Source organism: Phasianus colchicus, chromosome 9 (genome assembly GCF_987193195.1).
Source record: "Phasianus colchicus chromosome 9, bPhaCol1.hap1.1, whole genome shotgun sequence".
Taxonomy (NCBI): Eukaryota; Metazoa; Chordata; class Aves; order Galliformes; family Phasianidae; genus Phasianus; species Phasianus colchicus.
Window position 1 is genome coordinate 31139505 of NC_143444.1, and position 27331 is coordinate 31166835.

Genomic DNA, 27331 nt, shown 5'->3' on the forward strand with positions numbered 1-27331 from the left:
CTTTTTTATTTCTGCTGAATGCATTTTTCCAAGAGAAGTTCCTGAGCAACAACCGTGGAGTGGCAGGGAAGATTCCAAAGGACATGGAGGTGAGGAGGGCTCATGGAACAACAGACATGAGCACACACAACAAACCCTAACCCTCTGGGTAGTCCTTAAACTGCCCTGGCAGCCTGCACTGCCTTGGAGCCTTGCTTCTTGGTGCTGGAGCTGGTCTCCAGTAGTGACTGATAAAGCACTCACATATCTGCTACATCATTTGTGCACTGTGGGTGAGCTTCACTGCACAGCCATACGTTCTCTGGTTTGTCATTGCTTTTTATCTTTTTCAGCTTTTTTTTGTTTGTTTGTTTCTGAATAACCCCAGCGCGCTCTCAGAAATGATGTCTGTGTGTTTCACTTCTGTTACCCTGCATATCTTACTGGAACATCACACTGATTCCGCAGCAGTGACGTGTTCCTTTGTCACCCAGGGCAGGTTTGGGGGTAGTTTAACAGATAAGGTTGTAGGTTCTTCGTAATTATCGTAGCACGAGGTTTTTGCAGCAGTCAAATGGAAAGTGCTCCTGGCAGAGGTGAATTACAGCAGTGTCACGGAGAATGCTCTGCTGGTGCTGTGATGGGCAGATTTGCAAACATGGATTTGGAGAAGCAGAAAGAGGAGAAGAGACTGGGGAAGTTAAAACGTGAAAATTAAAGTTGCTCTCAGTCTCCTAATGGAGAATGTGAAAGAGACAGAGAAGTAAACAAGCTGAACTCTGCTGAAGGGGTGTGATGACTTCTTGCAGGCATCGTGCCGTTCTGCACAGCATGAACGTGTTTGCATCCATGTTCATTATGCCTTCACATTCACTGCTTGCCTTTTCCACGCTGCTGTCTGGTGTGACAGAAAGCACAGCGCTTTGCAAATCAGTGGGCAGCAATGCTTGACATCTGTGAGTCTCTACAACATAAGGCTATAATATCAGGCTGTAACTGATAGTAAATATTTAAGGCTATAACTTAACTGATAGTAAATACAGTGTAATGCACTGGCATAGCGGCACAAGCAGAATGCAAAGCTGAAGTGAGAAGACTGATGCCAGAGCAGCTGATAGAGGCTTGGGTGAAATATTGCCCAGGTAGTAGTTTTACTTTCCAAGAAATGCCTGCAGAGGTGGAATCTCTGCTTTCAGACAAGGCTCTGTCACTGGGAAGCACTGTAAGAAAGAACAAGTTGGAATTTCTTCGAGCTTTTTGTTCTTTCAGCACTGTGAGTAGGCATTGCTGAGGAACACATCAGGCATTAGGCGATTCAGGAATAAGACTGGAGAAACAGCAGTGTGTTCAGCAGTGTATTTATTTTGTTGTTGTTGAAATGACCTGTTTTTGTTGTGGGCGACAAGTCGTACCTCCTGGTGGCCACATGTGTCCTTGTGCTGCGTTGTGCTGCGGCGTGCTCCTGCCTGCTCCATTTTCCACATCACTGCAGTAGGGTGCCTAAGCAGGAATCAGTTGGGCCTGACCCAGATTGCTTTGGTGTTTTGACTTTCCAGTGCAGTGGGAAAGTGTGGAAGAAGTTAAAGTGAGCAGGATGGTGAGGGGCTGGGGGGGAGGGGGGGTGAGGAGGAAGGACATTGAGGGAGGAGGAGGGGGCAGGCACTGTGGATGTGGTTCTTTTGTTGCTGTGATGATTTGCTGTGTTGGGAAGCTGCCTGCTTTGCTACTGTCTAGAACTCGTTTTACTAGAAAAAGAAAGCTTTTATGGGTAAAATTAGGATGCCTGCACTCACTGCGACTGAATTACCTTTCTGTGGTCAATAGAACATTGTGTAGAGCCCTTCTGCTTTTCTTTCTAAACAAGAAAGCTGCATTTTATCGTGATGGAGCAATTAACTGCAGCTTTCTCCACAATAAATTGCAATGCTACGAAAGAAAAACATCTGCCTGGCAGTTAATGGAATTAAATGGGAACCAGGTTATCAATTTTTAGGGAACAAATCCGTGCTCTTGTTGCGCTCTCAGCAGCTCTGTGTGCAGCTCGGTCACCGTGCACTTGGTACCCCAGTGCAAATGGGCAGCCCTCAGGAAAGGAGAGCCTTGTTCTGAGTGCAGAAGTAGACAGCAGGTAGATCTGTATGTTTATGTACTGAATAATTACCATTCTGTTGCATTGCACGTTTGTCTTGTTAATAAAGTCTGTGCAGTAATTTGTATTCTGTTTTATTGATTTCTGACCTGGTAGCTGTCTAGACCTTGGAATGGAAAGCGAGCATGTAGCACCACCTGAAAGCATGCCTCCCCAAAGGAAACGTAAGGAGAAATTAATCTCATTTTATCAGCAAAGAGAAAACAGGATTCAAGAGGTATTTCTCTCAGCTCAGATGTGGCTCTTACACTGGTACAGGTTGTCCAAGTGCATCCAATTACAACAAAAAGTGCTTAATGAATAGTCTCCTTTTATAACATTGGCATGTAGTTTTTACCCTGGTCTCACAGTATTTGCTGTATGGTTTTGAAATGCTCAGAATGCAGTCTGAAAGCAAGTGCTTGCTCCTTGCCTTGTCAGTACATAAAGAACCACGTAAAGAGCCCTCGGTGTGAATTGGAAACGTTCTGTGCTGCTCCTTCATTTCAAACAGCTTTAATGAGCCCTGCTGACATTGTGCATATGCAGGTAATGACTGCATAATGATGGACAACTTCATTAGGTTGGAGGGAAAGTTTTCTTTCATAACAATAATGTAGAATTAGCTCTTCCATTTTATTGTGTTTGTTATTACCAAGATAATTGGAGGACCTGAATCTGCAGGGAGCCCACTGCATTCTGGAGCTCATGCCACAGGGGGGTCCGCATCCATTGCAAGTGCTGCAATTGCTGTCCATCAGCAGCAGCTCGTGCTGTCCTGGCTGGGCGCTGTGAGAGCAGCTGCTGGGACCAGAGCCCAGTGTGGCTGAACAAGGCAAGGCTTTGGGGCGCTGCCCCACGCTTCCACCTCTGACCATCGCCTCTGAACGCTGCCTTCGTGTCCCGGCCTCGGGGAAGTTTTGTCTGCTCCTCTCAAGTGAGGAGCAGATGTTAGTGAGCTCCACCTTCAGTGCCTGCGGGTCCTTTCATCTGCGAGTGATGGTGCCTGGTGAATGCGCTGCCAGCCTCCAAATGGCGCATAAGGCAGCCATCTACGCTTCAGAAATGCAGATTTCTGTGAGCATGCAGGAGCCAGGTGAGTGACAGATTAGTCAGACTTCAGTGCCAGCTTTCACCATCTTTATTAGATCATCTGTGAGAGAATTGAGTGCTTCTTTCCCCGAGACTTGAAAACATATATGCAGGCTATTACTGTTTAAATGTTGCAGAAAGCAAGATGGGGGGAGTGATTTACCTGCCTAAGAAAGTAAAGTCAAGTAGCTGCCTATCCTGATGCTGTTCATACAACACTGCAGAACGTAAGAGAAAATAAATGATGTTCATGACGTAATACGTTTCTTCCTAGCCCTTCCTCGTCTTCAGGAGCCTAAATTTTATCCTGAAAAGTCAAGTTCCTGTGAATTTTCCTAGCAATATCATTTGGTTCTGAGATACTTCAGCCAGAGTACAATATTTGCTTGTAACATAAAGACACGTGTTGTTGAGAAGCTCAGCTGCAGCCTAGGGCTACCATAGCCTTATTGAAGCACCAGTGGCCCGGTGCTGTTGCTCTTCCTTGGTGTTTGCTCTGCCACCTGGAGTCTTTCTCTGCCCAACATCACAGATGTAGTACACAGTACTGGTGGTTTCCTATGAATAAGCTAAAAGCACAAAGATGGTAATGCAATCTTTTGACTTGGTTATCTCTATGTTGTCATCTGTTGTTGCAGTTTCACATAACCTTAGTTTAGTCCATTTTTCTCATCTGGGCATGTAAGGAGATCTCCTTACCCCACAACCTGGAATGTATTCCTGTTCTTACCAAGGACTGCTCATGTGCAGCTTTTGCAGAAGCAGAAATAGCAGCATAATGACCATCAGTATGAGTACACTGAGTGAGAGCAGTGTTTCCTCTCTGCCATAAAACCAAGCTGTTTTTATGCACCACAGATGCAGACACCTCTCTGCTGCTGGAAAACTGGCATGGCACTCAGCGTGGGGTTTGCATGGCTTGTGCTAATGGCTGAGTGCTTGGGAGTCCTACTGTAGGAATTGTGACCCAGGCGTGGGATTGGTTGAGGATCTAATTCCTGGACATTAATGAGTGCTCATTTAAGAGGTTCTCAGCCCATTTACCTTGTTTGAGAGAGGAGGAACAAGTTAGATGGGGAGGAAATTGGAATATTTGTATAAAGAACAGATGAAGCGGATAATCCTAGGGAGGCTCGTTTTTCATCGGCATTCAGTTATTATAACAATGAGTACATTCACAGTGTATACAAGGGCTTGGATTTCCAAGAGCTGTCACAACTGCAGGCTTTTAGCACCTTTATTGTGTGTCCTGGTGGTACGCTGTGCAGGCTGAGCGGTGTCCCCACTGCTTCCCCTCCATCAGCACAGTGCCTTTCCCTGTGGTTACTACTGATGTGGTTTACTTTGGGATGCTGTATTTGCTTCTGTCCTTATCTCGGTTTCCCAAATTCTGTTTTTGTTTTTTTTTTGGGGGGGGGGAGGTGACAGATGTGGAATCACTGGATGCCATGGCTGGAAAACATGTGCTTCCCAGTTTGAAGCGTGCTGTCCCTCTGTATGGGTTGCAGATAGGGCATGGTGATCTGCTGTCAGGTCAAGTGGACAGTGTTCTCTGCTTTGGTATTTCTTCATGGTTGGCTTAAGGAGAAAAAATTTCAGAGCAAGTGGCGATTGTGTGCACCAAACTGATCTCTGTAGATTAATGATGACAACCCCCAGACACCTGTAGCTTCTGAGGCTGGGTAAAGCTCTCTTCTCCTTTAGTCATTGTGCTCTTCTAAATCTAGCCAAGGTTTGCATTGTCAGATGGGATCCCCTTAACAAACTGCACTGGGAGCTGTTGGAGGCCAGGACCATGAAAGCAAGTGGCTCTTGCATTGTCCCTGTGGTATCTGTAGGCTGGCTTGCGCCAGGCCATTGGTGACGTTGCCACTTGCTTTCCAACAGCTTGTCATCAGACTGAGCCAGCGTTCATTGAACATATCCATCTTCGGGTCGCACAGTTGTTACAGGGCAGCCCTTTTTTCCATGACGCTGAGCTCCTTCGGCTCCAGATGATGTAATAACAAGGAAGGAACAAATGAGAAAAGAGGCGACGCCAGGAGATGCAGACTGGAAGAGCAGATGCAGTGAGAAGCCCACGCTTCCTTACAAACATGACTTTGCAATAGGCTTCTCTGAAATGCAATGTCTTGGCAATGTCTGTATGTCTAGGGTCTATTATCAACTGCTGTCTTTTAACTTACGGAAGGGTTAATCAGTCACCTCTATACATATACTGATGTTTTCTCAGTCTCTTCTGCCTATGAGAGAAGCACCTTCCTAAATCACCAAGACCTAAGCTCTGCCTTGCTTTTTAATGAGAATAAAGAGAATCTGCACTACTGTCATTGAAAATTGCCTCCATAAGGAAAAAACATTAATCTCTAAATGTCAGGCTTTGCTATTTTTACTGCATATCCCAAAAAAAAGCTCTTGTGTTGCTGTGTGCATTCCGGATTGCAGTGCACAGCATGCCCACCATAGGCAACCAGTACCGTTTGTCTTGTAGGGAAAGAAGCATTTGTAAAAAGTCAGGAATGCCTTCTGGTGGTCAACCTTTTGTGGATGGAATCTGAGTCGTCTTCAGCGGTGCTTGGAAAGCATCGGGGGTTTCTTAAGGGCGGACCATGTATTTTGGGTTACAGATCCACTTATTTGAATCATGTAAAGTAGAGCTCCATGGAAGGGGCCAAGTGAGAAACGTCAGGGCTTTGCTCTGTGGGGCAGAGGTATTTTCTGATAGGTTGTTTTGTTGTGTTCTGAGCATATTTATATTGTTTGGATTTGCGTTCTGTTACCCACTAACAGTATTTGGCAGCATACTCCCTTTGTGGCGTACTTGCTCAAAATCGCCTCCAGCTGTGCTTGAGAGATGGATTTGGTTGGAATGCTTGGTTAAAATAATTCAGAATAAGCTAAAAGGCCTTACACTGATGTTAATTCCCCAAGTGAAATTTGAAAAATACGATGAGTTAGGATCGTGGAGCTGCAGTAGATACAGAAGCTGGCCCTGTTGGCCTGGGCCGGCCGTGCTGGGGAGGAGATGGGGAGGAAGGAGACTTTCTGCCCGAGTCTCAAGGCATCTTGGGGAAATCTGAGGAAATTCAGCGGTGCTAAAAAGATGCCTAGGCTTTCTGCATTCTGTATGCAGCTCCCTTTGGAGCACACAGCGGGGTGGTGCACGGTTCCCCATTCAGAGCTGTGTCAGAACGTTTCCATCGGTCTCAGAGTGGATCCCACCCGCCCCCCCTCCAAGGTCCGGCCTGGCCTTGCGCTCGGTATTCCTGTCAGTGACTGCTTCTCATTTGTTATGTAAATCCCAAGAGAGCAGTCGCATTGAGAAACCCTGGTCTTGCTTCTGTGCAGCAGGGATGGAGATGAAATCAGACAACAAGGCAGGGAGCGAGACAGCCAGGCACAGCACTGAGGGGTGCGCTGGTAACTTTGTGGGTAAGGAGTGAGGAAATGAACTCCGGATTATATAGGATTGAAAACTCATTTAAAGGTACGTGCCTGACAGTGTAACGCAAGTAATCAGGAATCTTGGAGTGGTGGAACGTGCCCATCAGACAGATGAAAATTCAGGAAACCGGGAGCGTGAGGTGCTGAGGTTGTCCCTGAGGAGTGGTTGGGCATTGCAGAGTGCTCCAGGCTCAGTGCTCCCCACGGAGGGGACGTTCGGGGCAGTTGCTCTGTGGGTTTGCATCCAGGCACCAGCTGTTGGGTTTTCTTTTCGTAGCATTTAACACCGAACAAATATTTCACTGCTAAAAATCTAATTTCGGAGTTGGTAAAGATGAAATTGCTCTCCTAAGGACGGTCGCGGTTAATATCCGATTTCTCCTGTTATCGTCACATTAAGGCAAAGAAAAACAAATTCTAATTACTTCTGGACTTCAGGGAGAATGTTTCCCATGTAATAAACACCACAGGTTTGCTCATTCAAATGTAGCGGGGTGGAAACCGATTTCTTGGGGAAAGAGCAAGTGCTCATTGTGGGTGAGTGGCAGCAGTCACTGTCAAATCCAGATTATTTGCTTTGTGAACGGAAAGGTCCTGCCTAGCAGTGATACAAACTTGAAATGGCATTGCCTGAGGCAAATAATACCCTGTCCAATGCATTTGATTTTGCGAAGATAACAAGCTGAGTTACATTTCTGCTTTCAGTAATATTAATGGTTCAAGGAAGAGGACTATCAGAAACCAAAACAGATGATGAAATCCGCCCTTTGTTCTGGCATCACTTAAGGTAAAAGCTAGCGGTGCCTCGAGGAAATCTTTGCAAAAAGCGGTATTTAGTGGTTTGTGAAGAAAAATAGAATTCGTAACGTATTTTTGCGAGATTTACAGCTGCTGGGGATTTTGGTGGAGCATTTGGTTAAATACGTCATGAATAATTCAGAGCGGCTGATTTATGAGCCCCGTCAGATAGCCTGGCAGCCAGCGTCCGTGGCCTCAGACAAAGGCAGAAGTGCACAGCGCTGGGTGAGGCAGCAGCCGCCGGGATGTCAGCACTGCACTGCGAGTGTGGGGTGGGCAGAACAGGGAAACCTCCCTCCAGAAGCAGCCAGGCCATTGCGGGGGCAGAAGGGAGGCAACGGGCAGGTGCCTGCTGAGGGGCACCGCGGGGTCGTGCTCTGCTGAGCTACTGCACAAATGGGAAGCCGAGGAAGGGGGAGGTTTCCCTGATGAGCCTGCAGTCTTAATTAACCAGGCTTAACAAAAACAATTACCGCAGATGAGGCTTAAAAGGAGATAAGAGAGATAAAAGTGGATCTCAGACAGGGAGGAGAAGGCGAGCAGAGATTTGAATGTTGGAGGGCGCCGTGCCTCTGCCTGGGCAGCAGGCACCAACACAGAGTCCTTTCCTGTGCTGCCAATGGCCCACTTCCATACAGGATCTCTCGATCTGTGTTTTCAGAAACGTAAATTTCCAGGCTGAGCGCAGCATTTCTTTGCACATCTCTTTGCAGCGCGTGCTCTTCACCTCTCCACACAGATGCATTTTGAAGGAACCTTGGGTTTGAAGTTACACAGCAACCTCTGAAAAATGGCAGTGTGTCACCACTGAAAATAAGTGCACGTATTTATCCCACGTTCCCCGCTTGCCATGAAGGCCTGTGCTGAGCATCCTGTAACAAGTGAGTGGATGCCAACACGTGGAGGGCGGGCTGCTCGCAGGCATCACTGCTCCGTTTGTCTTGGTGGAAGGAAGTCGCAGTGATCTCTGGACATAACAGAGCTGCTCAGTGCTGCTCAGCCAGCCCTTGCTTGGGCACGCGTCTCCTTACAGTTGTTGTGCAAGAGGCAATAGGGAGACAGCCCTGAGGTCACCTGCTCTGCCGTGGTGCTGTGTGTGTTGGGGCCGGGAACTGGGGGACAGCAGCAGTGAGACTTTGGCAAAGTTGGAACGTGGATCTCTGCAGCTTCTTGCAGCTGAATGGGATTTGACTTCATGCACAGAAGTTAAATGGATGCGATAACTCCGGCTGGCTTTGTCACCAATAATTCCTGCCTGAAGCAGGATATTAAAAAGGACAAACGAATTAAAAACAAAACTGCTACTGACGGTGCATTTTTATTTCACTCTCTTAATGTTAAATTAATTGTTGACAGGGATTATTTAGGCAGAATGGGTTTGTGCTATAGTTTAAATTAAGCCATTGTGTTATTACTTAGCATGCAGAAAAGAACCTTCCAAATTTTTGAAAAGGTCACAGCTGTTAATCATCTCAGGAAGGCAATAAAATATTCCCGTAATGACTCAACTGAAAGGAACAGCCGAGATGTGGAGCTCAGCGGTGCGTGCGGCTGGGCGCGAGGGGCGGCGGGGCTGCAGCTCCTGGGGAGCGAATGCAGCTGATAGCTGCCTCTGATTAATTCCTCTTGTCAGCCGTGGTGGCAAAGGTTCCCAGCTAGCCGTGCTCACTGCGAAGGAATGCAGCCTTTGGGGGGGTTGTTTTTAGCTCTTTGGGTTAAGAATTGCAGATCCCGCCTGGGCTGGATGTTGGACTCCTTGGGCTGCCAGCAGGTCGGTGGCTGCGGCGTGGGAAAAGCCATCCAGCAACCTTCTCTACACCTGCCTGACATCCTTGTGTTAAATAGGAGGAACAGGTACAGCGCAAGTAAAAGAACTAACAAGCTCTCAAGTGATTCAGAAGTCTCTGGTTAGCCAAGCTGCGAAGAAGGTCCTCCTTCCCCCTCGTCCCTTAAAGCTGGTGGGTCCTCACTAAAGAGGAGCACCTTCAGGTTATGGAGCACAGTAGCAGAATGACTTTGATTCTTCCTTTTATCCCATTATTCATGCTTTTATTACCACTGTGATATGTTTTTCACTGCTTGCATTAATACCAGGAAATGGATGTTGACAATCAGTGTGTGTTAGCTGTAACATGCCTGAAAGATGGCTGTCTTCTGATTCTAGCCATTCTTGATATTAATCCCAGTGGACCTTTTATGTTCTCTTTGTATTTCCTTTCAGACCCATCATTTCTCTGCAGCACACCCTGCCAGTTCATGCGTTGGCATTCGGTCTGTTTTCCCTTGCCTGGAGTATCCCTAACCACAGTCATTTTTACTGATAAGTGAGTGGATTCCTCATGTTTTAGGCAAATGAACTAAGTAATCCAGAACCGCCCGAGTGCCCTGCTGCTCCTGCATCTCTCAGGCTGATGTGTTTTCCTGAACAGTTTGCTTTGCCATGGCTTCTATCAGCCACAGCATCTCTTTTTTTGTTCCAGCTCTTATTGGTCTGAACTTTGCAGAAAGTGCACGAATGGGCATTTGAAGCTGAGGTGGAATATAATGGCTTCCCACCTCTAACCTTGCGTTTACTTTTTGGAAACAGGGTGAGCATTCTCTTATTTTTAAATATTTTAAAGACACCGGCCGGCTTATTTAGCTGTTAAAACATGTTTTTTTATTCCACGGCCATAATCCTTCCCTGAACTGGTATGGCCGGGCTGTTTTCATTGGTGTGCCATGCGTGGGCCTCCTGCTTGGATTTGCATTCTGTGCAGAAGATTAATCTCTAGGTCATCAAATTTGAGTCTTCTGAGGACAGGCCACGAGGAATTCTCTGTGCTGCGTGCTTCTGAGTTGCTGGTCATACAGAAAGTGCTTTTCCAGATGGCAGCTCCCCTTACCCCTCCCACTGTGAAGCCACAGTATGTAAGTGCAGGTTGCTTGGGGCTGAGCTCTGTTGTTTTTACCCAGTGCCCCCATGGGCACACAGTGCCTTGCAGCATGCCCAGAGGCACACAGTGGGTGGCAGAGGCTGTTCTCTCTCCCAGGAGTTACCAGGCAGCCTGAAGCACGGCCTTCTGGAGCCCAGGCTGTGTAATGTGTGACTTCAGTGGACATCCTGGGGTGTCTGGTCTGCTCACCAGCCGTGCCTGATCCCTGCTGGACCCCTTCACAGAATCACAGAATTTTCAGGGTTGGAAGGGACCTCAAGGATGATGAATCTCCAACCCCCTGCCACATGCAGGGCCACCAATCTCCTGATTTAATGCTAGACCATGCTGCCCAGGGCCCAATCCAACCTGGCCTTGAACACCTCCAGGGATGGGGCATTCACAGCCTCTCTGGGCAGCCCCTTCTGATGGGAGAGGGGAGTTCTGCATGGGCTGTGCTGGAAGATGGGAGTCAGAACTGCCCTCCTCTTCTCTAGGTACCACAGCCCCGAGCAGCACCACTGCTTCCCATCAGACCATCAGTGCTGCTGCTGGGCCCTGTGGAGCCCAGGCCCTCCTTGGGATGTGATTTTTAGGGTTGCAGTAATTTATCCACAGATTCTCCTGTAGCTGGGAGAAGTCCCTGCGTGTGAGAGGCAGTGCAGCTCCGGGACACGTGCATCTGCAGGAGCATGTGTTGTGACAGCTCCCATATGTTGCCACCTACACGAGGAAATGTGATTTCTGCCTCATCAGCCTTAATCCTTCCTGGGAGAGAACGCAGGCATTTCGCAGGACGCTTGCCTGTTGACCAGCCTTCCACCATCATTGCTCCAGGTCCCTCGTGTCGTTTCTAGAGCCCGTTAATCTGTTCGCAGCCCTGAAGTCCCTTGCTGCCTCCCCGTACATCAGCACTGTGAAATGATTTCCCTGTGTGTTGTCCATAAATACGTAACCCGTGTTGTTTTGTGCCAGGAAGAGCACAGGGATGGGAGCTGTATGAGGGGCAGCAGCCATCCTGCTGTGAGTACAGGAGCTCTCCCTCTTTCCTCTTTCCCCATGTGGAAGATGCTGTGTGGCTGTCACCAGGAGATTATCCCAAAGCACAAATCAGATCTGTAAGAAGAGATTAAATTTACATTTTTTTTTTTGTTAAGCTGGATTCGTCCCAGGTTGGTCGGTTTGTTTCTGTGCCAGTATTGCAAGGCACCATGCTGCAGTTGGAGCAGCAGTAGACAAAATCCAGTGAATTCACCGATTGCTCTTTAGGCTTATTTAATATTTTTAATTGGTCTTTTGTCCCTTAATAAGCTGTCTGTTGTCCTGCGGATCACGCTGTTAAGTAGAGCAATGGGTATGCTTTATTCCCCGCATATAAACAACCAAGGTTAAACCTGCAGTTGCTGATGGAACATCACTGGAAATTGCGGAGCCAGATTTCATCAAACTTTTGAAAAACAACTTGCTTTTCAGTGGAAGTAGTCCTCCAGTTCACGTGTTAATATCTGAGGATTGAAAATACTGGTGAGTGTCCACATGGAGTAAAAGGGAAAACTGTTCCATGTTTTTGTCAAAATAACTTGAAGTTTGGCCAGTCCAAAATTGGAGTGGGCACATGACTGTGGGGAGTTGATGATCTCTGGTAAAATGAGGCTGAAAAAACAGAAGGTCACACCATAAACCACAGATCTGTGCTCTGCTTCCAACACAAATTAGGCAAAGTACGGCATTGTTTCGCCAGGACTGCTTTCAGTGCCCATTGCTCTGCCTCTCACTAAGCACAGCGTGCAGGGAAACATGCCATTTTCATGATGTATTTCCTCTGTCTTTTGCTCTTTTTGAGGTTCGTGCTCATCCCATGAATTCTTCTATGAATTCTAAGCGGTATGTCACGAAGGTAAACAGTACAAGTTGCAGATACAAGTGATTCATATCTGGTTTAGTGCACGTTGTGGTCAGGATGCATGGGCATTGGGTGCACCTACCTTGTTGGCCTTCAGCCCAAAGCATGGAAAGAGATTTAATGGAAGCTCTGTGGCATCACCACCAATGGTAATTTCCACCTGGCTCCACTCATGCATGGTGAGAAAAGAGAAGGAGAGGATGTGAGTGCATTGGGATGCCTCGCCTCGGCTGCTGACCCACGCCCAGCAGTGGGGGAGGGCACACAGTCCTCTGTGCTCCTGGGTAACCTCACAGACGTGCCATTGCTGTGATGGCAGAGCCAGTGCCACCCAGTGTCACAGACAAGGGGAAACTGGTGTAATGCAGTGAGCCTCCTTCTGCACCCTGCAGCTGAGGGGCATTCTGGTAACCGAGGGTCACAAGGGGGTTCTTTCTTCTATTTAAACATCTTCCTGCCTGGTCTAGCATTAAATGGGGAGGTTGGTGGCCCTGCATGTGGCAGGGGGTTGGAGATTCATGATCCTTGAGATCCCTTCCAACCCTGGCCATTCTGTGATTCCTGGGTGGCTTTTTTCCCTTGAAGATGCATGACTGTTGAGATGCTTTCCTGGAGGAATTTCAGAGCCCCCAAATAAGCAATAGCATCCCAATAGAGTGCACTCGTGTTGCAGCTTGTTTATTTGAGGAAATATGCATAACACAAATTGTAATTCATTAATCTGGATGCATTTTCCCGTAATCGTTAAATTCGTTTTAGACTCTTTTTAACCAATTTCATGGTGCTGATCTGCGTGTCAGATCTGCGCGTAGACATTGAGGTTTGAAGAATACTTCCACTGAAAAGCCTGTACTTGTGTTGAAAGCTTTAATATTGAATTATTGATAGTAGGCCAGGAGTGGCTAGGTATGCTCGCCTCCAGCACTAGAAGCATATTGTTTAGTGCACTGTAATCTTTTACAGTAACAATTTTCTGTTTCTTGCAATGCATATCTCTATTTGGCTGACAGAGCAATGTTTTTTTGCTCATCATCTCTACATCCAGAAAGGCAAATCAGACATTATAGAAGCCTGGGAAACATGCTGGGAGGTCAGCAAGTCACTTGCTTTTTCACATCTTACCTGCATGAGGTCTTAGAGAGTTCTGCTTTGAAAAAGTGGGACAGACAGAAGCAAGGTAAGATATTACTTAAAAAGGTGCTGCTTTCTGTGGTTGCTCTCTAGCACTTTCTGTTAATTACATAAAAAGTTTTGGGAGAAGGAAGCTTTCCTTCATAGCTGCTGGAGGTAGGGCAAGAAATAATGGGAGAGTTCTGAGCAAGGGAGGTTATGTGAGCACAGACATTCCCGAAAGCTTTGTGGGAAAAAGGGGAAGAGCTTTGCCTGGGAAAGCTGTATGGTCTGCACTGCTGGGACCCTGAATTCCCTGCTGGATGGGATGGAGCTGGAAAGTTTGGGATTTCCTGAACACTTTCAGCTATGGGAAGAGGCCAGGTGACCTCTTGAAATGCCTCCCAGATCTGCTCTCTGTTCATGAAAGCGGTGTGTTAGATACTATGGAGAACCTCAGTGACAGCATAGAAAGATTTGCTGTGCCTCTGCAATGTGTATAGTAAAATTACAGGAGCGAGCATAAAAACCATTTATCTTTGGAAATGCTGCTGATTGCCCTGCTCCAAGGGCTGTTCTGTACATGCATGAACCGAATGCAGATCTTGCTGTGCTACACAAACCCACGAGGAGTGAGATGCCTGGTAGCAGCCCTGCTGTGTAGCACTGCTCTGTACGGAGCATCTTCTTGGGAGCCTCCTGGCTTCTCCTTGTGCAGTGTGTGGTGCTACTAATGTCTGCGAGGCATAAGGGCTGGATCTACAACATAACCAGTGCAGGGAGGGAGAAGGATCACAACATTCTCATTGTTGCTTTTACCTGTCCTTTTCCCTGCTGCACTGTTGGTCTTGCAGTCCCTCGCTGCAATTAAAGTCTCTCTCTGTGCTTCTGACGAAGGGGTAAGTCCCCTTGTGCATGTGTCTGGTGCCGTGAGCTGTAGGTCAGAGTGGAAAATAATTGCTGGAAAGATTGATGCCTGCAGTTGCATAAGAGCCCAGCGCATGCGTCCCATCCGCCTGCCCCAGCTCTGGTGCTGAGCGTGCCATGGGCACAGCCAGGACAACCTCCTGTGTTCAGAACAGCTCTGTTGGGCTGCAGGGCACACCCTGGTCCTCCATATCTCTTGGTGGGCTCATTCCATGCATTGGATGTTTGCCTCTCTATGCAGAGGTGCACCTGTGGTCTCACCTGCCTCCAGTCTCTGAGTCGTTGCCATGCATAGTGCTGCCATCCATAGTGCTGCAGAAGCTGGGTTCCAGCAGCAGCTCCTCCACTTGCTCACTGCCCCCCGGGTGACTGCAGGGCTGGCTGTTGTTGGTGTGGTAAAGCTCTGCCCGCGTTGGCGGGTGCTGCTGTGCTCAGTAAGAGCAAATCCAGAGGCAGACAGTGAGGATGCTGTCTGTGGGCTCTGTGTCCACACCACAGTTCTGAGGGCAGGGTGCAGGAGCCATGAGCCCCAGCAGTGCCCTGCCAGCTGGCTTTCCCCTACAAGGACCACTTTGGGAGCAGCAGTACCTGCAAGTTCTTTGCATGACGCAAAGCGTGGATACCAGTGCTAGACATTGCCTGTGTGCTGCCATCTCAAATATGATAAAAGAGAGAAATAGAAGGGGGGAGGTAGTCTGCTGCAAGTGCACGCTACCTAGTTACTATGGCAGTTAATCAAGGGACCATGGAAACAATGCAGCTGATGTTCTGTGGCTGCTTCTGCTGCTCCCACCTTTAAACTGGGTCAGCCAGAGGAGCAGGGAGCAGCGCTGCTGGGTGGGGGCCCGCTGTGATGGTGGGCTGTGTGTTTGCAGAGGGGGAGGAGGGAAGGTGGTGAGGCAGCAAGGGATCTTACTGGTAACTTGTGGTGTAGCATTTGGGAAAACAAAACAAAAGGATCCCCAGATCAGGGAATCTTCCTGTCAGTCTCTAGACTGCATCCACGTTGCTTATGTAACAGGACCAATTTCTTTTTCAATGTCAGAACACTGCCCAGGTTTGCTCAGTGCCTGCATGTCTTCCTTACTGAGGGATAAATCTGTGTACCATTAATCTGATTCTTGGTCCTCTTCTTGTCTTACGTAACAGAATGAACAGCAGCTGCCAATGTTGGCCAGGTTAATTATACCTCTGTGGATAATCCCTCACTCTATTTGGTTCCAGCTGTTCTGGATGGAGCTGGATGTACCTACGCAGGGTTTGAAATGCAGCAATGCTTCGTCTTTAATCAGCATTCATTTTGTTTGCCATGCACCTCGCCCTGGCACCTGGCAGCCTGGATGGAACCACTCAGGTCCCAGCCCCAGCAGTGTAATTCTGTTGTATTTTTAACTTCAGGAAGGCTCATGCAGTGAGTGCAGCCGGGCCGTCCTTCTTTTGTGTTAGCAACTCTCTTGTTCTGTGTCTTCTATTAGGAGCATTATTTGGTGTCACTCAGGAGGAGGTTAATAGCTGCTGTGCTTTGTGTGACACGTGCTGTGTTCACTCGCCGCAGATTTTGTTCTGTGAGATAAAGTCACGCAATTTTCTCTTAAAAAGAAAAAAAAAAAAGAAAAAATTGAATATAATTTCTATTAATTAAGTGCATTACGAATGTTACCTAACATTCTCAGGGATTAAAACGAAGATTTCTTCTTGTCACTGTCAGCATCCCTTCCTACGTGCCTCTAAATACCGTTTCTGTTATGGGAAGCGTTACGGTTACTGCTGCATTGTAGCCCTGAGCTCTCCTTGCAGAGCCACCCAAAGGGCTGTGGGGGTCCTTCCTGCACCCCCAGCGCCCCTTCCAGGCATGGACACGTCCCCTTCCTGCTGTGCTCTGTGATGGAGTTGCTGATGGTGAATGGAAACCCTGGTTTTTAAACTGGGCATCGTATGGAGTAAAGTTTATCGCAGTCAAATCGAGAGCAGTGGTGAACAATTGCTGGTTTCTGTGAGTTGCCAACAATGAGGACTAACTCATGGAGCTTGTTTATTTTGGATAATGAGATATGGCTTTTTTCCTTAGCATTGGGGTAGATTCTCCATTTCTGCGTGTCCCCTTCTTCATTAAGCAATAATGCAGGGAGAGTGCTTAAGACACCTAAACCCACTGCACACAAAGAAGGATTTGTGCTTTGTTTGTGATGCTTCAGAAGAGACATCGCTGGGAGTTTTGACCTTTGAATACATTCTTTGGTGCTTTTTGATATTTAAATTGAAAGAGTACCGTTCCTTTCCTCCTCTCTTCCCTTTAGAGTAGCTCTGTAAGGTCCTGCAATGACAACTTGCACGGCTTCAGCTTTTAGGTCTCTCAAAGAAGTCAAGGCTGCCATTGCTGCCGTGATAAGGGAACGTGCAAACCGTGATGGCAGCGGGCAGGCAGGGCTGGGTGTGCAGCACCGGTAAGTCCAGGAGCTGGGATGGCAGGGATGGGGAGGTCTGGGGCAGCAGCACTGCTGGGACCTGCAGTTGGCTCAGATGAGAGGGGATGTGGTGGTGCTGGATGGGAGCAGCACACTGAGCCTGTGGTTCCTGTGGTGAGGTGCTGGAACAGGCGGCCCAGAGAGGCAGTGGATGCCCCATCCCTGCAGGTGTTCAAGGCCAGGTTGGATGGGGCCCTGGGCAGCCTGGTCTGGTATTGGACGTGGAGGTTGGTGGTCCTGCCTGCAGCACGGGAGCTTCATGATCCTTGAGGTCCCTTCCAACACAAGCCATTTGTCATTCCTGGGCCAGCACTAAGCAGCTACCAGCATGGGAGGGTGTGAATGCCATAGGAGATAGATGCTGCTCCCTGCTCAGCAGTCCGGGGTGGGCAGCATGCAGACAGAGCATCCCTGCGGCTGTGGGACCTGGAGCAGCAGACACTAATAAAGGAGAATAAATGCCTGCCAAAAAAAAAAACTCGTGCTGCTTCAGGCGGAATTTTCCATTCTGCCGAGCAGTTTGGTGTTTGTGTGCTCAGACTTTCAAGTCACTCGAGTGAAATAGCAGAAGTTGTTCCAGCACTGCAGGCAGCAGCAGTTCCTCCTTGTCAATCAGCAGAAGTCAGAGGGTTGCAGCAGGACTGAGCGCCCATATTGGGCAGCTGTTCTCTCTGGTCAGGCTGGCATCTTACAGTGTGTTTCGGTAGGGCTGTTCAGGAATGGAGTGAGGAATGTGGAAGCTTTATCAATGTTTGGGCTTCAGGGAATCTCCTTCTCTTGGTCGGAGCTGCCGTGGCACACAGGGCACTCTCCAGCACTCTGCCACGTCCCTGTGCTGGCATTTAGTGGCTGTCAGTCGTGCATTATTTTAAGAATAGTGGTGGAGGGAAAACTGGTAGTCAGATAGTGGGTAAGCAGCCGATATGTCAAGAAGAGGTTTGAAATACTACGGGTTTAATTACTGCCTTCTACCATGAAAGACACAGGTGGGAGTCATTAGCTTGAAAAAAAGGAACCCTAAACCAACTCACCCCAAGGCAACTTCTTCTTCAGTTCTGATTTGAAAATAGATAACAGTGAAATTGCAGGAGTGCCGGGTAACACAAAAAATGAGAAAATTGCATCATGAGACAGAGATTGACCAGAGTGATCTTCTTGGGTAGCAGGGAAAGGGGATGTATTTTGAAATTCAAATTGACATTCGAACAGGGCGTAGCTGGAAGCAAATACTGGAAAGAAGATGTGCTGCAGAGCCCAGCTGAGGAAATTTCCGCTTCAGTAAGGTTTGCTTAACTCTGCTCAGAATCCATGGTTTGGTTCTTCAGAAAGGCTCCAAGAGCCCTCCTAGAGCTGTTGGTCACAGAGGTGACCGACGGTCTGAGCAGGCAGCGCTGCTCGCTTGTTCTTTGTTGCATGGAGCGTGGACTTTGGGAAGCTGCACCATCGCAAGCACGGCTCGTCGCTAGCGGAGGAGCCTGCAGGAGTGCTGACTAACTTTGTTAATAAACAAAGACCATTAAAATGTAATGAGGACGATGAAGCAGTGCAGGCGTTGTTACCCATTGCTGCGGTGTGCTGCAGTTCACCCCTGCTCCGTGCCCGTGCCGCCGAGATCCCAGCTGCCCGCACCCCCCGAGCCGTCCTGGTGCTGGCGGTGGCACAGGGTCACCTCGGGCTGGCGGTGCCCGGCGGCTGCGGTGTCCGTGGGGAGAGGAGGGAGCGATGCTTCGTGCGGCACCGCCGTAACCATGACACTACGGACGTCATCCGGCGAAAATAGCAGTCGGGGCGGCTGCGGAACAAAGCTGCAGCAGCTCCGCTGTTCTGCGCGAGGGTCCTTAGCGGGGCGATGCCGTGTGCCTGCGGCTCATTTGCATAGAGATTAACGACCCGCTCTAAACTGCTTTCTGGCTTTTCCATCATCAGAAATAATAGCAGAATTGCAAACGCCGCGGTGCGCTGAGGGCTGTGCCGTGGTGTTAAACTGATCGTGGAACCACAGCATCGCCGAGTTTCGCACAGTGGAGGGGACCCACAAGGAGCACTGAGCCCAACCTCCCCACAGCAGCACCCAAGCCCAGCTCTGTGGCAGAGCGGTGTCCCAGCGCTCCCTGAGCTCCAGGGCTGACCCACTGCCCTGGGAGTGGTGCTGTGCCCACCGCCCTCTGGGGCTCAGCCTTTCCCTCACCCCCCAGCCCTCCCCTGACACAGCCCCATGCCATTCCCTTGGGCCCCGTGGCACTGAGCTCTGCTCTGCGTTGCTCCTGCACTCCCTGTGAGGTTGTGGGGCTGCCATGAGGAGCTGTAGGGCCGTGAGGAGCTGTAGGGTGGCCACGGGGAGCTGCAGGCCTCAGGTAGAGCTGTAGGTCTACGGTGATACCTCCACCCATGGAAGACTGCAGATTGCACAGCCCGGCTGCTGAGTGCCTGCTGGAGCACCTGGGTTGCACTCAGGGGTTCCTGCATTTTCCTCCTGTGCTGCTGTGGTGTTTGTTTGCAGTAACTCACAGTTGAATTTGTGGTTTGCCTGCATTGATGCCAAGGCCTGCCAGCTCTGTTTCAGTTTCCCCCAGAGTGCTGTGACAAAAGGACAGGATTACAGGGAGCCATCGCATCCGTAATGTGAGGAAAGCAAATCCATCCTTTGTTTCTAATGAAGTTGCTTGAGACAGGCTTGAGGGTCGCGAGAAGGAAATGGCAGCAAGGAGAGGGGAAGCCCATGTGCACAATGCAGCTGACGTCAGCAGCCTGCAGGTCTGTGGGGCCCGTGGTCCTCGTGCTGGAAATGGGTTTTGCCAGGAAAATTTGGAGTTTACTGATGATTAACAAAATCGGTGAGCAGAAAGATGAATCGCTATTTTGGACGTTTGAACTCCTTTTCAGAAGGAATGAGTTATTTATATTCGTACATAAATAGTATTAGTGGAGCTCTCTCCTGCCTTAAATAAATTGTCAGAGAGTAAAGCTGATGTTAAGCAATTTTGTCTCTGGTGTTAAAAATGAGCTACAATGTTATGAATAATCTTCAGACCTTTATTTGTACTGCCTGGAGAAGTTGAGGAAAATTTCACTTGACTTCAGGGAATAAATTCAACAGAAATGTTGGAGAACTTGTTTTTCTCTCATTCCCTTGGGCTTTTCGAGCCTAGAAGCCGGACATAATTTTTGCATGAGACATTCAGGGCCGTGCAGTGATTTACGAGTTCTCCTTTAAGCTTACGGTGCACTTTCTTCCACTGATGGTATGTTAAAAAAAAATAAAAAATAAAAGAGGTGATGGAGTTCAAACAGCGTTCCTTCTTCCAGGAGGGCTCTCTCAGCTGAAGGCAGCTTTGGGAGCAGCGTTTCCCAGCTCGTGGAGGTGTCCTGGGTCGGCTGCTGAGGTTGGGAGCTGGCTCTCTGGTGGGTGATGGCTCTGACTCATCTCCATCCTTAGCCTACTCACACCGCACAGCGAAACGTTCTTCAAAGGAAGGAGAGCTGGAAAAAGTTTTCACTCCTGGCAACACCCACAACAAAAACTTGAGTCAATATATTCAACACAAAGTAACTGACATAAAAGGAATCCAAATGTTTTATTTTATTTGGCAGAAGACGTTTCAGCCGGAGAAGAAAGGTGAATCCCTCAACTAACGGCACAACCAAGACAGCCAAAAACAATCCGTCATCTCTCTGCATCAAAGGCACTGCCGGTGCTCTCCTTCTGCTTCCTCAGATCAAAGCTGCCTGTATCCATAAATTAACTTTATTCAAAATTGCTGACGGGTTTTCCATCAACTCCTTCTCACTGTGAGACCTCGGAGGTGTTCAGCACGAAGCGCGGGGGGGAAGCAGTGAGAGGGGGCTGAGCACACCAGGGAGCTTGGAGTAATGCATCCAGCACAGACTAATGGATGCTCTGGCACTGTCCTGTGCTCTGACCCACAGGCGCCAGCAGAACTGAACCTCAGTGTTCTGTGTAAGTCCTGGGCTGCTCAAATGCCTTTTGATTTTTTGAGACCTTTGCCATAAATAAGGCAGGATACCATAAAATGGGTACCACGGAATGGCTTGGGTTCATAGGGACCTTAAGACTCATCCAGTCCCAACCTTCTCCCATGGGCAGAGCTGCCACTCACTAGATCAGGATGTCCAGGGTTAAAATGAGATTGCATGTTTTCATTGCCCTTACATATCTGTAATCTTTTCAGACTCCCACTGACTATGAAAGTGCTCATTGCCAGCCTGGTAGTTTCCTTCCTGTGGAAATCAGTATGGTTACAAGCTGGTAAGCAGGCTGGTATTTCATTTTATTTTATTTTTTTAAGTGCATACATATAAATAAAATATAAAACACAGAATTGTCAAACAATTCAAGCATTTCCACTCTGCCCCCTACCAAGCTGCAACCGCTTCCGCAATAGTTCTCAATCACAGAAGCAATTGAGAAAAAAAAAAATTGTGTGCTGTATTTTAGCGTGGTATCTTGAGAGAGCAGCTCATAAAAAGTGCATGAAGTTAGTCATGAAAAAGGCCCATCTCTTCCTTCTGCCCACACGCTCCTCAGTCCAGCACCGCACTGCAGCAGCAGCCGCGGGTCAGCCCTTCCAGCTGCTGATGGATCACACCTGGCCAGGTTGGATGGGGCCCTGGGCAGCCTGGCCTAGCATTAAATGAGGAGGTTGGTGGCCCTGCGTGTGGCAGGGGGTTGGAGATTCATCATCCTTGAGGTCCCTTCCAACCCTGGCAATTCTGTGATTCTGTGATTCCTCAGCCCCGGGGCTCTTTGATGACATGCTACTGAAGCCACTCACCTGTTGGTAAAGCAGCACCAGCTTTTTGTGGGCTGTCACGATTTTCCCTGCAAAATTTCCCTTCCGTTGCCTGCTGCTGCACCTCTGCCAGCGGTGACACCAGCAGAGGGACCAGCACTGTTCCTTGCGTTGGTTTGCATTGGTTTCAAACCTCTGGGCTGCTCCGGGGGATCTTTGCGTAGTGCAGAACGCCACGTGAACAAACAGCTCATTTCTGCTTTGAACCAGCTTTGTTTTTCTCCCTTTCCATTTCTTTTCCTCTCCATTTTGGTGAGGCCCAGCTCCCCGTGCCATGGCCAGCCCTCTGCCTTTCAGTGACAGGTTTGGGAGATGCCGACAGCTTGCACTGCCATGGGAACAGCACTTGCTTTTTAATCTGCTGTAATCAAGCACATAATCAACATAATTAATTTCTATACCGTTACTCTCCTTGCTTCAATTGCAAAACTAGCAGAAATTGCTAAATTGATCCTAATTTGGGGGGAGTGTTTTCCCTAAGTATTTTAGGTAATTTCCTTTTTTGCTAGCTGTTAATTGCTAATCATTGTATTGGTGAACTCTGTTTTACCTCGTGTTACCTTTGCTCAACTGCTCCGAGATGTTTCTGTGGAGATGTTTGAGTTTGGAGTGGCAGCTCAGTCTTTGCAGAAAGGCAGCGTGATTCTTGGTTCTGTGCTCTGATCCTGGAAGGACACCATTGCCACAGCAGGGGTGGGGTGGGTTGGCTTCCAACCCCAACCATTCCATGATTGTGTGGTTTTTTGCTGAATGGTGATGACCACTTCCGTGGTTATTTCTGCAGGTGATGATGCAGATGAAGGTCCTGGCAATGCCCAGCCTTTCTGCTTGATGCCCATCAGGTGGGAGGCTCAGGAAGCAGCCCCTCCTGCCCAGCACACTGCATGCCAGTGCTCTTTGCCCATTTCTCCTCTTCCTGATGCTCTGGGCTGTCAATAGGTCAATAGGGTGCCACTGTGGGATTGATTCCAGTGATTTGGCATCTTCATCCTGAAGTTCCTGGTGGAATTTCACCTGAGCTGTGAGCTCCAGCTGTACTAATTTAGCACAACAGTTCAAGTTCTTTTCATTGAGATGAAAGTACGTGTTCTGCTGTCACTTCTGCAGACCCAGCCTGTGTTTCCCAAGTAGTTTTGTTTTTGCTTTTCTTCTTTCCTTTTATATAGGAAAGGGGGATTATTATCATTGCAATTACCATGGAGACAATTACCATAAAGTATTGATCGACCAAGATAGATTAGTGAGCACAAAAGGATAGAGGCTGTCTCTATGGAAACATGGATGTTTAGAGAATTGTTTTTTTCTCAGGGAAATAACTATTGTTTCTTTCCCTCAAACAAGCTTCTGGGTTAAAATCACTTTGTAGTTTTAATTATAATTGCTTGTGTTTTAATCTGAAATAGTCTTTTCTATTAAAAAAAAAAAAAACACAACGATTTACTGAAGAGCTGCATCATTTGCACAGTTTTCCTAAACATCAAAGACTAACTGAAACATATCCTTAACTGTTGATGACAAAGAGGCAAACAGGGTAGGCTGTTTACTTGCAGAAGTTGACATGTAGCACATGTGTGTAGTGGATCCCTGAAGGAGAAACCCATTGCCATTTGGTGGTGGTGTGGTCAGGTTGGTACAAACATGCACTCATGGCCATCTTGGTGCCCTGCAGGAAGGGCCTGCTGCCACCAAAATGAGCCCAGGAAGTTTCTGTCACTGTTTTGTTTCATAGAGCTTGGACTCTTTCAGATGTAAAGGTACGTAGCTGTTGTCCTGAAAATATGCAGCACTGACCAGGCTGCAAGTTGTTGAGTCATTTCTTAAATTCTTCTACTGAAATGAGCTGAGAATGTCGTCCTCCATTGGTCTGCAGTCGGTTTAGCTGCTCGAACTTCTAATGGCAGTACTCTCTTCTGGCACTGAATAGTTTCATTAAGCAGCATTCTGTGCCTCAGGACACGACGGAGCTGTTGTGCAGAGGAATTCCTGAGCATCTCTGAGGGGAAGGAAAACAAGGCAGGTGAAGCAGGGCTTAAGCAAGTATTGAGGCAACTGCATAAATGTGTGTGCTTGGTGCTGTGAGCTGGAGGAGCGTCTGAAACAGGTGGCAGAGGAAAGAAAAAGGAGAAGACTTGGAAGGACGATCTGGTAAACAAGCAAACTGTGATTTTATCCTTCTTCATTTGTTTGTTGCCCTAAGCATTGAGAAGATGCAATTCCTTTCCTTCCCTTCCAGAGGAAAGCAGCCCAAGTGAGTAAAGAGGTCAGTATTGCTTTTACATAAGTGATACAATAGCCATATTCTTTTTATTAAAATGAAGCATATTGTTTGCCTGAGCTCTGCAGTTGGTTGCATCAAGCACTGCTTGATGGAACAGGAGAGGGGCCACCTGTGGCCACGGTCACCCCGTTGCTCCAGCTCTTTGCTATCCACACTGGAGAGGACTCTCATGTTTAATGGTTATCTTTTGACTTAACCAAAGCTGAGTGCTCAACAAGCTGATCTGTTCTTCTGTGATGCCGAGTGCCTGTTCTGCTGGAATGGATGGAGGAGAGCCATTGCCTCTGGAGAGGTGGCCCCTCAGGTGTCACATTCCCCAAATCAGAAGCGTTTCTATCAGCTGCTGGCAGATGAGGTGAGCTGGCTGTAGGGCCCGAGCTGCACTGCTGCTACAGCTGTCAGCACAAGTTCCTTGGAGGAGGGGTTTTCTTCTCCATTACATTTGCATGGCACCGGAAAACAGTGGCAGCTTGTGCTGCAAGTTGGAGGAGATGACAGCATTGGTTGGGCTTCCTGCATTGCACAGTCCTGCGAGAGGTGCAGGGCTCCTCACCTACCTGCCCTGTTGTGCTTCCTTCTCCCACGTGCCAGGCACATTCATGACATACAAGCAGAGGTAGTGATCCAGAGTAGGCTTTTTTTGTGTGCGTGTTAATCTATAATTAAGAAAGTAATGGCATCCTATGCTTATGTGTTGTTGAGTCTTCATTATGAACAGTGTAATTAAAGGCACGAGATAGTTCTGTGTCAGATTGTGATCTTTACAAATAATTAGCTTCAGGGGCACCGGCAGTTCGTGACATTTCGTGCCTTGATGTACTGCTTGCATTAATTTCTCCAGTTGCTGGCAGAGGTGTACCATCGTGACTGCCGTATGTGGTATTTATGCCATTGCATGGAAAGCAGAGATTTTCAGCCTTGTAATAAAAACATGAATGCATATACAGCACCTTTCTTCAAGGGAAATCCCATGTGTCATCTAGATGTGAATCACCATAATTTAACATAAAACACAGGGAAGGGGCACATGCAGAAAAGAGAAGTAGCCAGGCTGCTGCTGGGTGGCGAGATCCAGTGCTGGAACAAACACAGCACGCAAGTGGAAAAAGGTACGGTCTCACTGCAGTTGAATAATACAGGGCTCAGTTCAGCTTCCAGCTAAGCACCTCACTTCTCCGTTAACTGGTCTCAAAAGAAGTAAGATGTAAACGATCCCTTGTGCAGTAAGAGATCCGTTTGTTTACTCCTTATTTAGCAGGAGAGGAGAGCTGGAAGGGCTGTGTGGTCACTGCCACTTGCGTGCCCCAGTGCAAGTTTTATTTCTGTTGTAAAATGTGTCTTATATAGAGATTGTATTGTAAGTAACCAGACTGTGTATTTGCAGTGCTGGTTGCCTGGAAAGTCCTGAAGTTATTTGGCAGCAGTGCCTATTGGAAGTGCAGGTATGAGTGCTGGAGCCAAGGAGAAATGCTAAGCCATTTGCTGCCCTTTGATCAGTTGGGTTAATCCATACACAGAACCACAGAACCACTCCGGTTGGAGAAGCCCTCTGAGCATCCCAAGGCCACCCCCCCATGCCTACATCCCTCAGTGCCACATCCCCACAGCTCTGGGACACCCCCAGGGATGGTGATCCCCCACCCTGGGCATCCTGTGCCAATGCCTGATAGCTCCTTGGAACAGATTTTTTTCCCAGTACCCAACCTGACCCTCCCTTTAGGGTCTTCCCACAGAGATGTGGAATGTGGTGTAGGTGAGAATCCTGCCTACACAGGATTCCTGCCTACAAAGGCTTTCACTGGGGAAATCTTTTTTGCAAATTAAATGTGAGACTGGAAAATATTTCTAATGGGTTAAGAGCTGATGTTAAAGAGTTTCTTCAAACTCATCAGAAATAGGGATGATGATGCAACAGCAGAATTCAAGGGAAAAACGAGGTCAAAGAAAAAATGCTGAGCAGATTATCTTCATCAGCTTTGGCCATGGAGTGGACAATCTTTCTCAATTTCCTCTTATTTTTCTAAGCTGAATGTATTCTAGCAGTTGACAGTACTTGTCAGCAGACACCAAAAACACACGCTCTGTAGGATCTTCCATTTCAGAAACCCTGGGGCTCAGGGTCGGCTTGGGTCACAAAGCACCAAGGTGTGCGATGCAGGTGAGCTGCATTCTAACAGCTTTGTCTTCCAGCTCTCCTGCTGGCAACAGACTTCTTCCCTGCTGGCTGCTTTGCCTCCTAAGCGTGGGGGCACCGATGTGTTGTTGGAGGACCGCTCTGAGGGGGATGAACTGAAGAATGAATCAGGGAGAGCCAGCAGCGATGGCTGAAGGATGACAGGCTTTGGTTTGTTGACAGCACAGCTCAGCAGGGCTGGCTCTGGGTTGCTCAGATTCTACACAGGGCCTTCCTCTCCCCTGTGACCGCACCAAGAAATCAAGCGTGGAAGGCAGAAGTTGCCCAAGTTTTAGCAGACAGACTGGAAAGGAGGGCTGGCTTGGGGTTTTCTCTGTTTCTGGCCATTGTCTGCTTCAGCACTGGTGTGTTTGGGAGGTGCTGAGTTTGCATTGGGGCAGCACGTCGGTGTGGGAAGGGGAGCGTGGGGCTGGGTCTGCTCAGACATCAGCACTTGGGAGCTTTCCTTTGTTCACTTCCACCCATCCTGCCAATTTCAGAGTGCCATGATTCCTTTCTAGCTTCCTTTTAAACTGAAACGCAGCCTAGCCCAGACCTCGCTGACAGACACTGCTTCACATTCTGCTCTTCACTGCTCATTGTGTTTATATCCCCATTATTTCTAGCTGTGTACACACAAAAACAATATTATTCCTATTTGCGCTGTCACAAAAACATTTTCTTTCTGTGCCGTGTCTCTTAGAGGTCTGGTTCCCTTTGCTAGCGCAAGAGATGTTAAATATTTAGTGTTACGTTAAACATTTCATCAATTAAACCTCACACTGCTTGAGCAGAGCTTGCAGAAAACGTCAGCATGAAAGAAAATAAGGCCAGGCGTGAAGGAAAAGAGGGGTTTGGCAACAGCACGGCATCCTTGTCTGCCACAAAGCAATACAAAACAGGCACAGACCTGCAGGTGATGTGCGGGTTGAACGGAGCTTGAGGCGCCTGGCTGTGCTGCTGGGTCCATCTCTCCTTCCCCAAAGGCAGGCTGCTGGTCTCTTGCTTGTTTTTCCACGGTTAGCTCTTTTTCTAAGCACTTTCTGGCTTTTTGTTCTGCTTTTGGATCTTTAGGTATTGGATAGTGATAGGACAAGGGGGGTGGTTTTAACTGAGACAGGGGAGGTTTAGGTTGGATATGAGGAGGGAGTTTTTCATCCAGAGGGTGGTGAGGCACTGTTCACAGGTTGCCCAAGGAGGCTGTGGATGCCCCATCCCTGCAGGCATCCAAGGCCAGGCTGGATGTGGCTCTGGGCAGCCTGGGCTGCTGGTTGGCGACCTGCACACAGCAGGGGGTTGGAACTGGAT

At 48.2% G+C, this 27331-nt stretch overlaps 1 protein-coding gene across 2 annotated transcripts in view; it reads left to right on the plus strand.

Moving 5' to 3' along the window:
• The window catches only part of PDE4B (phosphodiesterase 4B), a 148405-nt gene that overhangs the window by 43906 nt on the left and 77168 nt on the right, over positions 1-27331 (plus strand). The window lies entirely within an intron of this gene.